Below are 14,241 nucleotides of genomic sequence, written 5' to 3' on the forward strand. Positions count from 1 at the left end.
AGCCCTTCAGCCCACCGCTGCACTGTGGGAGCCCCTTTCTGGGCTGGCCAAGACCGGAGCCGGCTCCCTCAGCTTGCAGGGAGGTGTGGAGGGAGAGGCGCGAGCGGGAAATGGGGCTGCACGTGGCGCTTGCGAGCCAGCTGGAGTTCCGGGTGGGCGTGGGCTTGGCGGGCCCCGCACTCGGAGCAGCTGGCCGGCCCCAGGCAATGAGGGGCTTAGCACCCGGGCCAGCGGCTGTGGAGGGTGTACTGGGTCCCCCAGCAGTGCCAGCCCACAGGCGCTGCGCTCGATTTCTCACCAGGCCTTAATTCGCGGGGCAGGGCTCGGGACCTGCAGCCTGCCATGCCTGAGCCTCCCACCCCCTCCATGGGCTTTTCGCCCCGAAGAGCGCCACCCCCTGCTCCACAACGCCCAGTCCCATCGACCACCCAAGGGCTGAGGAGTGCGGGCACACTGCGTGGGACTGGCAGGCAGCTCCACCTGCAGCTCTGGTGTGGATCCACTGGGTGAAGCCAGCTGGGCTCCTGAGTACGGTGGAGACGTGGAGAATCTTTATGTCTAGCTCAGGGATTGTAAACATGCCAATCAGCACCCTGTGTCTAGCTCAGGGTTTGTGAATGCACCAATGGACACTCTGTATCTAGCTACTCTGGTGGGGCCTTGGAGAACCTTTGTGTCGATACCCTGTATCTAATCAATCTGGTGGGGACGTGGAGATCCTTTGTGTCTAGCTCAGGGATTGTAAAGGCACCAATCAGCACCCTGTCAAAACAGACCACTCGGCTCTACCAATCAGCAGGACGTGGGTGGGGCCAGATAAGAGAATAAAAGCAGGCTGCCAGAGCTAGAGCAGTGGCAACCTGCTGGGGTCGCCTTCTACACTGTGGAGGCTTTTTTCTTTCGCTCTTTGCAATAAGTCTTGTTACAGCTTACTCTTTGGGTCCACCCTACTTTTATGAGCTGTAAAGCTCACCGTGAAGACCTGCAGCTTCACTCTGAAGCCAGCTAGCCCACGAGCCCACCGGGAGGAATGAACAACTCCAGACGCGCCGCCTTAACAGCTGTAACACTCACCGCGAAGGTCTGCAGCTTCACTCCTGAGGCAGCGTAGACGACGAACCCACCAGAAGGAAGAAACTGAACACATCCGAACATCAGAAGGAGCAAACTCCAGACACTCCACCTTAAGAGCTGTGACACTCACCGCGAGGGTCCGCGGCTTCATTCTTGAAGTCAGTGAGATCAAGAACCCACCAATTCCGGACACACTGGGAAACTCCGGAGGGACCTTTGTCTACCCTTCCCCTTCTTTCTCTGAATTGCTATCCTAGGGTTGCTGGGATCTTCTTCCTCTAACCCAGTAGTTCAAATGCATTTATTTCAGTTTTCTGTAAACAGCAAAGTGGTTCCCCTGTGACTTCGGTAAAATCTTTCCATAACGTGTCCTTAAAAACGCTACATGTTACTCTGGTAAAAACGATTTTTGAGAAAATTAGATCTATAACGAAAAGGAGTAAAGCATCTCAGGTATCTGACTCAAATTTCTCACCTGTAAAATAGAGGTTATGGGTCCCATCTCACAGCGTGGTTGTGAGCCTCACAGGTAAGATAACAATAGAAAACACTTGTCAGAAAAACTGGCACACGGTAACCTGGCATACTGTGTGCCTGGCACTTGGCACACAGTCTTGTTTAACAATCTCACTTGTTTTCTCATTGATGAAATAGAGGCCCGAGGCCCGGGGCGCCAAGCTCCTAAACCACTTAAAAGGATTGGTTTAGGATGAGAGGACTCCGGCCATTTGGAAGTCAACGTTTTCCATTATGACTCCAGTGTAAAAGGTGTTGAATGTAGGCATGTGGCAGGTAAGCGTCTTCTTGACTTAATCCTCCAAGAGGAAAAGCAGAATGCACCCATCAGCCAAACTATGGGGTGGAGGGAAGGAACCTAAGGTGGAGAAATAGGTCAGCTATGACTTTAGGAAACACTAGTTCAGCGGAAGGTTCCATGGTGTAATGGTTAGCACTCTGGACTCTGAATCCAGTAATCCGAGTTCAAGTCTCGGTGGAACCTTAGTTTTTGTCCTCTGCAGTCAAATCCCCGTAGTCTCTCCACAATCTGTACGGTTGCTCATACAAATCACTCGATCAAATTTTATTTCTGGTATTTCCACGTCACATCTCTTGAGCGGAGTATCTTTAGCTGCCAACCAAATAATAACTTTATTTTTGCTGCGCACAATTTGTTCTTTGGAGAAAAAAGAAACCTCAAAAGGAAATGCACGAGGCAGTCGCTCGAGTCCTGCTGGAACTGGAAATCGAAGTCTCCAGAAAAGGTATGCAAACAAGTGAAGAGACGATAGATAGGAGGCTAGTGAGAAGAGAGAAAGGAAATTTGGTGATCGTCACGGACAGAGAAAAGTTGGGATGGAAACTGAGGAAAGGACTTACCCACTACATGGGTCTGGGAGAGCTGACAGTCGCCGAAGCCGAGAGAAAACTCCTCAGACAAGACCACAAGGGGATAGAAGCTCAACTTGTGAGGGCTGGGCAGATAGAACAGGTGACGGGAAACATACAACTGGCGATAGTCAATAGAGATAGATGCTGATTCGAGTTTGCACAAGCAAGTTTTACTTGGACAGAGAAGAGGGGGAAATGAGCTGAAAAGACTCCCTGTCCCAGGATAACAGAGTTTATTCTACGCCCTCTCCCCGCCAATCCCCCCAACCCCCAACATCCCGCAGCGTTTCCTAGTGAGAGTTCCCTGAGCTCATTGCTGGGCGCTCAGCAACTTGGCTTTCTTAGCATTTCCAAGTCTGGGCATGGACCAGCTCCTGAAGAAGGGGTTTCAGAGCTCGGACCCTCTTAGACAGATTGTAGAAGTTCAGTCACCCGGAAATTGCTGGGGCGGTTTGGTTTTGGAGAGAGGCGGGGACTAAAGAAGAAATCAGCGAGGAGAGAAGGCAGGGAATGTGATCAGGAAAAAGCGCTTGAGCTAAGGAATCTCAGAGAAGTCAGCGCCTGGTGCAGCAGAGAAGCTTAGCAACAGGGTTGCTGGGCCGGAGACCACGAGATCCTAGAGGCTACAAAGAAACATTTCCCCAGATGTGTCTCCCCTACTGCGCACTAGCTCCCTATGGGATGTGAATGCTCCCTAATTCCATCTTCCCTTGCAAATCATTCTCGCCTTTTAGATAACATCTTGCCGTGACAGAACATCTGGAAATGCTGGTGTCTCCAAAGTCTTCTGTAAACAAGACACAGAGATGTGTGTCTCAATTGCATATTTTACACGATTTTATGAAGGAACTGACAAATTCCTCATTTACTTCCGACTAATAACATTCCATTTTTAACAAAACGGAACGTACATATTGGGCCATGGAAAGTTAGTGTTTTCATTTTTTACGATTATTGAGACTCGTAGGAAAATTCTTGGACTTTTATCAAATATGAATACAAATACAAATATGGATATCCGTAAAGTTATATATTTTACGTCGTCCCAAATCTGCTCGCCATCATTTTTATTTATTGCTACCATTTATTTATTAAATTTAGATAAACGTAATGGGAATGTGTTGAAGATTCCACTTTAAATAATGCACCTTAAATAATCATAAAAACACCTCTTGGAAGGCTCTGACTTATTCAAAACCACAATCTACTGATCTTCGTTGTTAATTCCACTGAACCTTTCTTATTCCAGCTATAAGAAGTATTTATCCGCGGACAATGAATTGATGGAGAAAAAAATATTAACAGCCATTTCACTAAAAGATGCATTTCCAATGCAACTCAACTCTTCATATATACTAAACTACTTACCAAAATTGTTGACTTGTGTTTGTTATTGTGTGCCACCATTGAATGTAAAGGTAATTCAAACCAGAAGAAAAACGGTGAAACTCTTGGGGATTTATGGTCAATGGAAATAAAAATAATTAGAGGTTTCAATTTATGTAAGTATTTTCCATTGCTGTGAGTTATGATAGGGTCTTTAAGCATAAAAATACATAATATTGGGATAAAATTCTGTGGCAGAAACAGAAAAATACATTCGCAACAGAAAAAGTGTCCCCCCCCCCCCACCCCACCCTGCCGCCTCAATTTTCAGCTGCTTAGCCTTCAGTAAGAAAGGCTGTAAGGCCTAACTTGAGATCTGAGGAATGAGTAATGAACTAAGGCAGGTGAAGTGAGGGCAAAGAGAAGAGTTAAAAGAGTGCTGAGGGCAGAAAATGATAAGAAGGAGAGCATGGAGCTTGGGGAGAAAAAAAATTCACTGTAGTTGGAAAGCGAGAATGGATACGGAGGAACGATGACACTCAAGACTGGACACACGGGCGCTGGGCAGGATCATTAAACTAAAAGGTTCTCCATATGAAGGTGGAAAGAACTTGTTTTGCGTAAGAATTCTTTAAGGAGACCACCGTTTGAAGGACATTACAATACATATCAACGTATCACCAGAATTAAACTTCAAGACTTCGTCAAAAGCAAGCGTTAAAGGAGTATCCCAAAAACATCCTATCGCCGGAAGGACGAGGTGGCCGAGTGGTTAAGGCGATGGACTGCTAATCCATTGTGCTCTGCACGCGTGGGTTCGAATCCCACCTTCGTCGGTCGTTTTCTTTAAGAGGGTAACCAGGTTTCTGTCGCAGGTCTGAGTCGCTCTCAGAAAAGTTACATACGTTATCTACAGCTTTCCTCCTTTTGCTTCATCTCATTTATCTCGACCATCTATCAGTTTTATTTCCTCCTGAGGTTCCAAGGAATGCTTGCGGATCTGAGGGGAATTACTCTCCATTCTTAGATTACAATTTACTACATCCAGCACGTGGGCTGCGAGCATTGCCTGCATCTGAAGGGCTCTTAGCCAAGATGTCCTCATGGTGCAATGGATCCCTTGCTCCACTCACATAGTGCCTCATGTTGCAAAGCGAAAGAACCAAAGGCGTTGGTCAGACACTGATACCCTCTCCTCCGAACAATTAACAGAAGTTTGTGTGCCACCTTCCTTTGTATTTACCTATGAACGACTAATTTGTACCTTTGCTTATTGTCAAAGTAAAGTGCTTTGGAATCTCCTGTCTTGAATTTGCTTCAAAATACTAGTTGGTGTTGGAGAGCAATAGACAAAACAACATTAACAAAATATTGTTAATTGTTTAAGCTGGTTGATGGGAAGTTGAATGTTCGTTATACTAAATCTTTTTACTTCCTCAAATTTTTACTAAAATGTTTTTTAATTTTTTTTTTTTTTTTCACAGAGTCTTACTCTGTCGACCAGGCTGGAGTGCAGTGGCGCCATCTCGGCTCACTGCAACCTCTGCCTCCCTGGTTCAAGCGATTCTTCTGCCTCAGTCTCCCAAGTAGCTGGGACTGCAGATGCCCACCACCACGCCCAGCTAATTTTTGCATTTTTAGTAGAGGCGAGGGTCTCGCCTTTTTGGCCAGACTGGTCTCGAACTCCTGACCTCAGGTGATCCACCCGCCTCGGCCTCCCACAGTGCTGGGATTACAGGTGTGAGCCATTGCGCTCAGCCTTTTTAAACTTTTTACCCGGAAATAATTTCAAACTTAAGGAAAAAAATTAAGAATAAGAATAGTATAAAGACCACCCATATACCTTTTATCAGGATTCACCTATTAACGTTCATTCTCTCTCTCTGTATGTTTTTATATCTTATATCTGTGTATGTTCGTGTGTGTGTCTTCCAGAACATTTAAGAGTAAATTGTATATATTATGTTCCTTTGTGCTTAAATATTTAAGTGAGTATTTCCTAAAGGAATATTTTCTTGTGCTATAGCCATAATATAGTTACCAATTCAGTATATTTAACATTGATATAATTTTTTATGAATTTTCTAACTTGTATTCCATTTTTTTCAATTGACCAGTAATATCCTTTATAGTATTTACCCCCTCCAGTTCAGGAATCAGTCTAGAATTGGGTGTTTTCCATATCCCTTTAGTTTCCTTTAACCTGGAACATTTTCACAATCTTTCTTTGTATTTTATGACATTGACTTTTTGAAGAACATGGTAACTGCTCATATTTCTAAAACATAGAACCTTTCTCATTTGGGCTTTGCGTGATTTTCTCCCCTCATAATTGGGTTCACGTTATGCATCCCAGAGAATAGAATGTACGTGGCATGTCGTTCTGAGGACTATTAAATCTGGAGACATGCAATGTTCATTGCCCCTCATTACTGAGGTTAATTCCAATCACACAGTCAAATTGATATATGTGTCTAGTTTCACCCTTGCAACTAATAAGCAATCTGCGGGAGATGCTTAAAGATCATACAAATAACTTGCTCCCCATCAAAATTTTCCTCTAGAGTTAGCATCTATTGATAATTCCTACCTGAACCATATTTACTATGATGGTTGCAAAATGATGTTTTTTTCAACTCCAGAATTTTCTTCACATTTACCAGTTTTTACTTTGGCATTCTATTGTAATCAAGAATCCCCCTTGGCCTGGCGCCTGTAATCCCAACACTTTGGGAGATCGAGGCGGGTGGATGGCAAGGTCAGGAGTTCAAGACCAGCCTGGCCAATATGGTGAAACCCCATCTCTACTAAAAATACAAAAAATACAAAAAAAAAAAAAAATTAGCCGGGTATGGTGGCGGGCGCCTGTTGTCCCAGCTACTCGGGAGGCTGATGCAGGAGAATTGCTTGAACCTGGGAGGTGGAGGTTGCAGTGAGCCGAGATTGTTTCACTGCACTTCAGCCTGGGTGACAGAGTGAGACTCTGTCTCAAAAATAAATAAATAAATAAATAAATAAGTCCCTCTTTAACATCTATTTATGTATTTACTATCAGTATGGACTCATAAAATCTTATTTTTCAATGGTTTACAATTCCATTATTGCCTTTAATAATTTTGTTAGTCCATATAACCCAGATTTTGTCAGAGGCAGCCCCTTCAAGCTGAGTACTCTGTCCTTGTGACATTCTTCCACCATATTTCTTAAACTTTCTTGTTTTCTGGCATAACAAATTGTTCTAGGCTCTGCTGCATTTACCCTGTCCCAGTCCTGAAGTCTCCTATTTCTTAGAGGTGATCTTTTAGTGAGGAATGTATTAGAGACCAATATCCAGGGTCTAGGTGTACTTACTGTTTCTAAGGCACCTTTGCTTCTAGAACATTTTATCAACAATATCTAGGAAATACATGTGTATACTCACACATACATAATATGTAAATAGACACACATATATGTACATGTGCACATGTACATGCCTATGCACACACATATGCATATTTTAATAATTATGAGTACCCAACGATATTTACTTTTTTTTTTTGAGCCAGAGTTTTTCTCTTGTTGTCCAGGCTGGTGTGCAATGGCGCAACCTCGGCTCACCGCAACCTCCACCTTCTGGGTTCAAGCGATTCTCCTAACTCAGCCTCCCGAGTAGCTGGGATTACAGGCATGTGCCACTACCCCCAGCTAATTTTGTATTTTTAGTAGAGATGGGGTTCCTCCATGTTGGTCAGGCTGGTCTTGAACTCCCGACCTCAGGTGATCGGCCCGCCTCATCCTCCCAAAGTGCTGGGATTACCAGCACAGGCGTGAGCCGCCGCGCCAGGCCGGATATTTACAATTCTAATGTATCCCCTGAGGGGCTTTTTTTTTTTTTTTTTTTTTTTGCCTTCCCACCATCTCCTGTTTGTATGATCCTCTTCTGCAATTAGAATAGTGGCTGACAGGAGATGGAGACCATCCTGGCTAACACAGTGAAACCCCGTCACTACTAAAAATACAAAAAATTAGCCGGGCGCGGTGGCGGGCGCCTGTTGTCCCAGCTACTCGGGAGGCTGAGGCCGGAGAATGGCGTGAACCAGGGAGGCGGAGCTTGCAGTGAGCCGAGATCGCGCCACTGCACTCCAGTCTGGGCAACAGAGCGAGACTCCGTCTCAAAAAAAAAAAAAAAAAAAAAAAAGAATACTGGCTGAAATGATTTACTCAAACGAGTAAATCAACACATTTACTCATGTGCCCTATCCTATAATACACCTAAAATTGCTTCAAAATTGCTTTGTCCACATTACAACAGAAAACAAAATCAATTAAAAAGAGTCCAAGATTCGTTTGTAATTCTCGTCCTGCCCCAAGTTAAAAGTAGCATGGTCTGATTCTTTCTTTTTGTATACTACGGTTTGGTATTCACTTGAGTACCAGCCCAGGCTAGAATGTAGTGGCGTGATCTCAGCTCACTGCAATCTCCATCTCCCGGAGGCCCAAGCCACCCTCCCACCTCTCCAGAATAGCTCATCTTTGTAGAGACAAGATTTTGCCCTTTCTCTCAGGCTGGTCTCGAACTCCTGATCTCAAGGATCCGCCCGCCTCGGCCTCCCAAAGGGCTGGGATTAAAAGTGTGAACCACAGCGTCCGGCAACCACTGCACTGCTAGGTAACTGACTTCATTGCTTCCTGATTTATCCTCCTTCTGCATGTCTGCCTTCTTATTTTCCCTTTTTTCTTGCACTTCAGAAAGTAATATAGTACTATAAATACTCCTTTGCATTTTGCTTTTTCTTCACTTAGCAATGTCTTCTAGAAATTGCTCCGTATAAGTTAATAGATATCGTCCCTATTCACTCTGTTTCACAGTATCCCAATGTGTACACTCACTGTAGGTATAAACTAATCTCCTATGACTGGACATTTAGTCAAAATGCTTTTGGGAGTCAGTGGGTAAAAATAAATCGAAGATTGTAGGCCTAGGGGGTCTCCAGATAAGAACATCTTCAAAGCAACAAGATTAAAGGAACAAAACATGTTCCCCTCATCATCTTATTTCCGTTTGTCTGATTCGTTTTTTTGTGTGTGAATTCTCGTTAATTAGGGTGCTCATTGTTTAGAATAATTTATATACTTTTTTGTTTGTTTGTTTTACCGTATGTAACGACTCACTAAAGAGGGCTTTAATGTAAATTTTTTTCTCAGGGCCAGGCGCGGGGGTTTTATTCCCGTAATCGCCAGCACTTTGAGAGACCGAGGCGAGCGGATCGCTTGAGTTCAAGAGTTCGAGACCTACATAGAGAAGCCCTGTCTCTACTAAAAATACAAAACATAGGCCTGGCGCGGTGGCTCACGCCTGTAATCCCAGCACTTTGGAAGGCCGAGGTGGGCGGATCACCTGAGGTCAGGAGTTGGAAACTAGCCTGACCAACATGGTGAAACTCCATCTCTACTAAAAATACAAAATTAGCCAGGCGTGGTGGCGCATGCCTGTAATCCCATCTACTCGGGAGGCTGAGGCAGGAGAATTGCTTAAATCCAGGAGGCGGAGGTTGCAGTAAGCCGAGATCGCGCCATTGCACTCCAGCCTAGGCAACAAGAGCTAAAATCCGTCTCTAAAAAAAAAAAAGTTAGGTGGGCGTGGTAGTGCGCGCATGTAGTCCCAAAATAGCCCATTTCCTCAACAACAACAACAAAAATTGCAAATATCTTACTAAGGCTCCCCTCTCCGATTTTGCTGTTGAATCCTGATGCATAAACTTAAAAAAAAAATTTTAATGCATTCCATTTCCCCCCCAGCATTACAGATTTAGCTTATTTGTTTCTGTTTTCCCCATAAAGTCCAAATGACTCTAGTTTATGTACGTGGGGATAAAAATGGTGTCTTCATGGTTAACATATATGGCTTTAGAGAAGAATTCACAAAGCATTCTCATTAACTTTATCTAAAGTTTACAAATCATGTGCGGAAGCGTATAAAGGAGTGACAGTGAGCAGGAGAGTCTAACCCAAGTAAAAATGCAAAACAGCTGGCTCTTTGTAACCATGGGTTCTGCATGCAATGGATTCAACCTGCCGCGAATCTAAAATACTTGAAAAACCCTGCGTCTATACTGAACATGTACAGAAATTTTCTTGTCATTATTCCCTAAACAGTGCAATGTAACAACTATTTACATAGCATTTGCACCATGTAAGACAGCGGTCCCCAACCTTTTTGGCACTAGGGACCGGTTTAGGAGAAGACAATTTTTCCACGGACTGGACCGGTACCGCTCCGCGGCCGGGAGGTTGGGGACCCCGATATAAGATGTGATAAATAATCTAGAAATGGTTTAAAGTATGCCGGAAGGTGTACATAGGTTATAAGCAAATACTCGGTCATTTTATATCAAGGACTTGAGCACTGGTAGATTTTACTATTCGCAGGAGGTCCTGAAACCAACCTTTCACGGATACCAAAGGACGACTGCATAGTTATTGAGCAAAAGTAAAAAATGCTTTTCCTTCGCGTGTATGAAAATTATAAAACCATTAACATACCAAAGATAGGTGTGTATTCTATTCACTGGAAGACAGAACGCGAATCTGTTGGAAATTCAAGTTAAATTTGTCATGTCTCTTTTGAAATGAGTGATAAGGGAAGGTATTGCAAGAACAGATGAGAAAAGGAAACGATTAACGCCTTTGTAAAAGTTGGGCCATGGAGTAATAACTAATTTTAAGAGGTTAAGTAAAGAGACGTTGAAAATCTGATTTTCTTAATTATATCATGGTACCCACGATCCTGGGAAGCGGTGATCATTAAGAAAAACACCCTTGCAAAGGATGACTTTGATCCATCAACCTCTAGGTTATGGGCCCAGCACGCTTTCACTGCGCCACACTGCTCTCAGACGAAAAGAAGTTCTCTACTTTCCTTCACTAAGATGATCATCAGTAAGCTCCTATTTCCTCATACCAACAAATTCTGTTTTATTTATAAAATGAAATCTTATTTAGCTCTAAGAATGAATTTCTGTGACAATATGAGTACTTTTTTAATACAAATAAATGTTTTTATTATTATTATTATTTTTGAGACATGGTCTCACTTTCACCCAGGCTAGAGGGCAGCTACGCAATCTAGGCTCACTGCAACCTCTGCCTCTGCTTCCCAGGCTCAAGCTATCCTCCCGCCTCAGCTTCCCGAGTAGCTGGGGCTACAGGCGCACTCCACCACACCCGGCTAATTTTTTTTTTTTTTTTTAGTTTTTGTATTTTTTGTAGAGAGGAGCTTTCTCTATGTTGCCCAGGCTGGTCTTGAACTCCTGAGCTCAAGCATTCCTTCCGTCTCCGCCTCCAAATGTGCTGGGATTACAGGTATGAGCCACCGCACCCAACCCAAATAAACCTTAAAATGACATAAATACATCTCAAAACCATAATGTTGTGCAAAAATGCCACACTATGGGATATACTCTATGATTTCACTTCTATCGAGTTCAAGAACAGGCAAACTAACATCTGGCGATAGAAGTCAGAATAGTACTTAACTTACAGGATACAGTATTGACTTGATAAGGGAACGCAACACAATTTGGAAATTTTCTCAATCTTGATCTGGATGGTGTAATTTCATAATTACATGAAATTATACATATATAAAATTCATTGAGCTCTATCTATACTTTTTTTTTACATTTTATTGTATGTAAAGTATACTTCAATAAAGTACTGAAAAAAGTGAAAGCAGAAATGAAGAAAGGAAAGAAAGAAGGCAAGAAAAAGGAAAGTATGTTCTACATACACTTCAGGGAGCTAAGGCAAAAGTGACCAGAGGACAACTTCCTAAACAAAGTTGTAGAGCCATGAAGTGGTCCTTAGGAGCAGGAGGAAATTCCTAGCACTATTTGGAAAAAGTACGTGAGCTGTGCCTCCCGCAGATAACAAATGCAAAACACTATTTTGCCGAGCCTTGCTCTCCTCCCAGGAAGGCAGGATTGTTTATAATCCCTAATGTATGACAGAATGATGGACCTAATAGGGCTACTGGCTTTGATAGATTTTGAAAGCGTTCTCCTAAATAAGAAGAAAGTTTCCTTTTAGTGTATTAATTTCAAAAGAAAAAAAAACAGAAATTAAATGGAGCTCCAGAAAACTAAGAAATATTTCTTGTTTAATTCAGGTGCTGATTCATTCAATATTCAGGAAAACGTGTCTGTTTGGACCATGGGTCTGGACCTCAGAGGCAAAGAAAGATCTCCCGAATGGGGACAGGTCTCTTCTGTGGCTGGCTGCAACTACTGCATGAAGACCACATGCTTTTCATTTTTTTTCTTTTCTTTTCTTTTTTTGAGACGTCGCCCAGGCTGGAATGCAGTGGCGCGATCTCGGCTCACTGCTAGCTCTGCCTCCAGGGTTCACGTCATTCTCCTGCCTCAGCCTCCTGAGTACCTGGGACTACAGGCGCCCGCCACCACGCCCGGCTAATTTTTTGTATTTTTAGTAGAGACGGGGTTTCACCATGTCGGCCAGGATGGTCTCGATCTCCTGACCTTGTGATCCACCCACCTTGGCCTCCCAAAGTGCTGGGATTACAGGCGTGAACCACCGCGCCCAGCCAACCACATGCCTTTCTTTTTGGCTTCTTTTTATGCATTGTTGTGAGTGGTTGGGCAAGTGCAGTACTAACTATGAGAGTCCAGGAGTGGAGCAGAGACTATGTACCTTGAGGTCCCTGGAAAATGAGTAAAGAGAGTCAGGCTATTTCTGGGGCAGTGGTGGGGAAGTCAGTTAAAACTACTGGTGGGGAAATCAACACATACAGGCAGATGCTCACTCACAAACCCACAGATAGGTAGACATATAGACACACATACAAAGTCACCAAACAATTTATAGCTATTCTTTAACCAGTCCTTTAATTTTATTAAATTCCAGCATTCTCTCTTTTAGAGAATCCAGTCATATCTTACTTGAAAGTTTCACTTGAAGTAAACACAACAACATTCAAGGGGAGTTATTCTGTTTCCTTATGCTAGGGTACCAGCCAATAAGAAGACTTGTAATATAATTGCTGAACACAGAATCTTTGAGGATTGAACCTGGGGTGCCCTCCTTAAAGGAGCAAACTGTAAGTCTTGCCATATTCTTATGCTGTGCTGATGCAGGATAAGAAGCATCTCTAAAACATTTTAGACCTGCAGTATTCATGTACTCATTATCTACGGTGGCTATTGAGCACATGAAATGTGGCTAGACAGCCTGGGCAACATGGTGAAACCCCGTTTCTACAAAAAATTAGTTGTGTATGGTGGAGCATGCCTGTAATCCCAGCTACTTGGGAGGCTGAGGTGGGAGGATCACCTGAGCATGGAAGGTCGAGGCTGCAGTGAGCCAAGATCACACCACTGCACTCCAGCCTGGATGATAGAGTGAGACCCTGTCTCTAACCAAAAAAAAAAAAAAAAAAAAAAAAAGAAGGTAAGAAATGTGGCTGGACTTAATTGAGATGTCATGTAAATGTGAAATACACAACAGATTTTGCACACATTATGTGAAGAAAAACTCAATGATAATTTTTTTCAAATTAATTAAATGTTAAAATAATATTTTGAGTATATTAAATATTACCTATCACCCACTTATTTACTCTTTAATGTGGCTTCTAGACTATTTAAAATTATATACCTTGCTCACATTTGTGGCTTGTGTTATATTTTGTTGGACTATGGCTGGTGTAGCTAGCCCGCATCTTGCATGCCATATATTTTTATCATGACCTCTTTTCAATGTCCATTGATTGATATATCACTAATTTTACTGTTGTGAACACATTTTTGACATTCTTTAGACTAACTAGCATAGTGTCTGCTATTGATCCAGAAAAGAGAGCTGAAGCGATTGGACCATTCCTAGATTATGAACTCTTGACTAAGGAAAATGACTGCCTTCCAGGTGTAGATTGAAAATAACCCACATTTATATCACACTTTCTACACTGAGGAAAGTTAAAGACATCATAGGTGTTAGGTGTCCAGAAAGAGGACCGTGGAATGTACTATCAGCTAAGAGGCATTGCCTCCTCCCTGTGTACAAGTACTAGTCTAAGGGTTTAACATGCTTAATTTTCCTATGAGCTATTCTCTATTATTGTCTTCATAATTAGGTAAAAGGCACGGAGTGGTTGAGAAACTTTCCTATGTGAGGTGAGCTATGTGTCAGCCTGGATTTGGACTATCGTATACTTTTGCCACTATCCTGCACTCCAGGAAAGTCCCATAGTGAGGGGTGAGGAGCACAGTCTTTGGAGCCAAACTACCTAGCAATAATTCTTTTTAAAAATTTAATATTATTTTTCATCAACAAATCATAATTGTCTACATTTATGAGGTACAGTGTGATGTTTTGATATATGTGTACAGTGTGGAATGATTAAATCAAGCTAGTTAAATTAAATAAAGTGCTGGATATGTTCCCTTGCCTATC

At 42.9% G+C, this 14,241-nt stretch overlaps 2 non-coding genes across 2 annotated transcripts; both read left to right on the forward strand.

The window, feature by feature from the left end:
• The first annotated feature begins 2,002 nt into the window (after positions 1 to 2,002).
• On the forward strand, positions 2,003 to 2,074 carry TRNAQ-CUG. Its single transcript has one exon. It is a non-coding gene; the product is annotated as a tRNA-Gln (tRNA).
• A 2,469-nt stretch (positions 2,075 to 4,543) lies between these two features.
• TRNAS-GCU lies at positions 4,544 to 4,625 on the forward strand. The gene has a single exon. It is a non-coding gene; the product is annotated as a tRNA-Ser (tRNA).
• Positions 4,626 to 14,241: the final 9,616 nt, after the last annotated feature.

Source organism: Nomascus leucogenys, chromosome 22a, assembly GCF_006542625.1.
Source record: "Nomascus leucogenys isolate Asia chromosome 22a, Asia_NLE_v1, whole genome shotgun sequence".
Lineage (NCBI taxonomy): Eukaryota > Metazoa > Chordata > Mammalia > Primates > Hylobatidae > Nomascus > Nomascus leucogenys.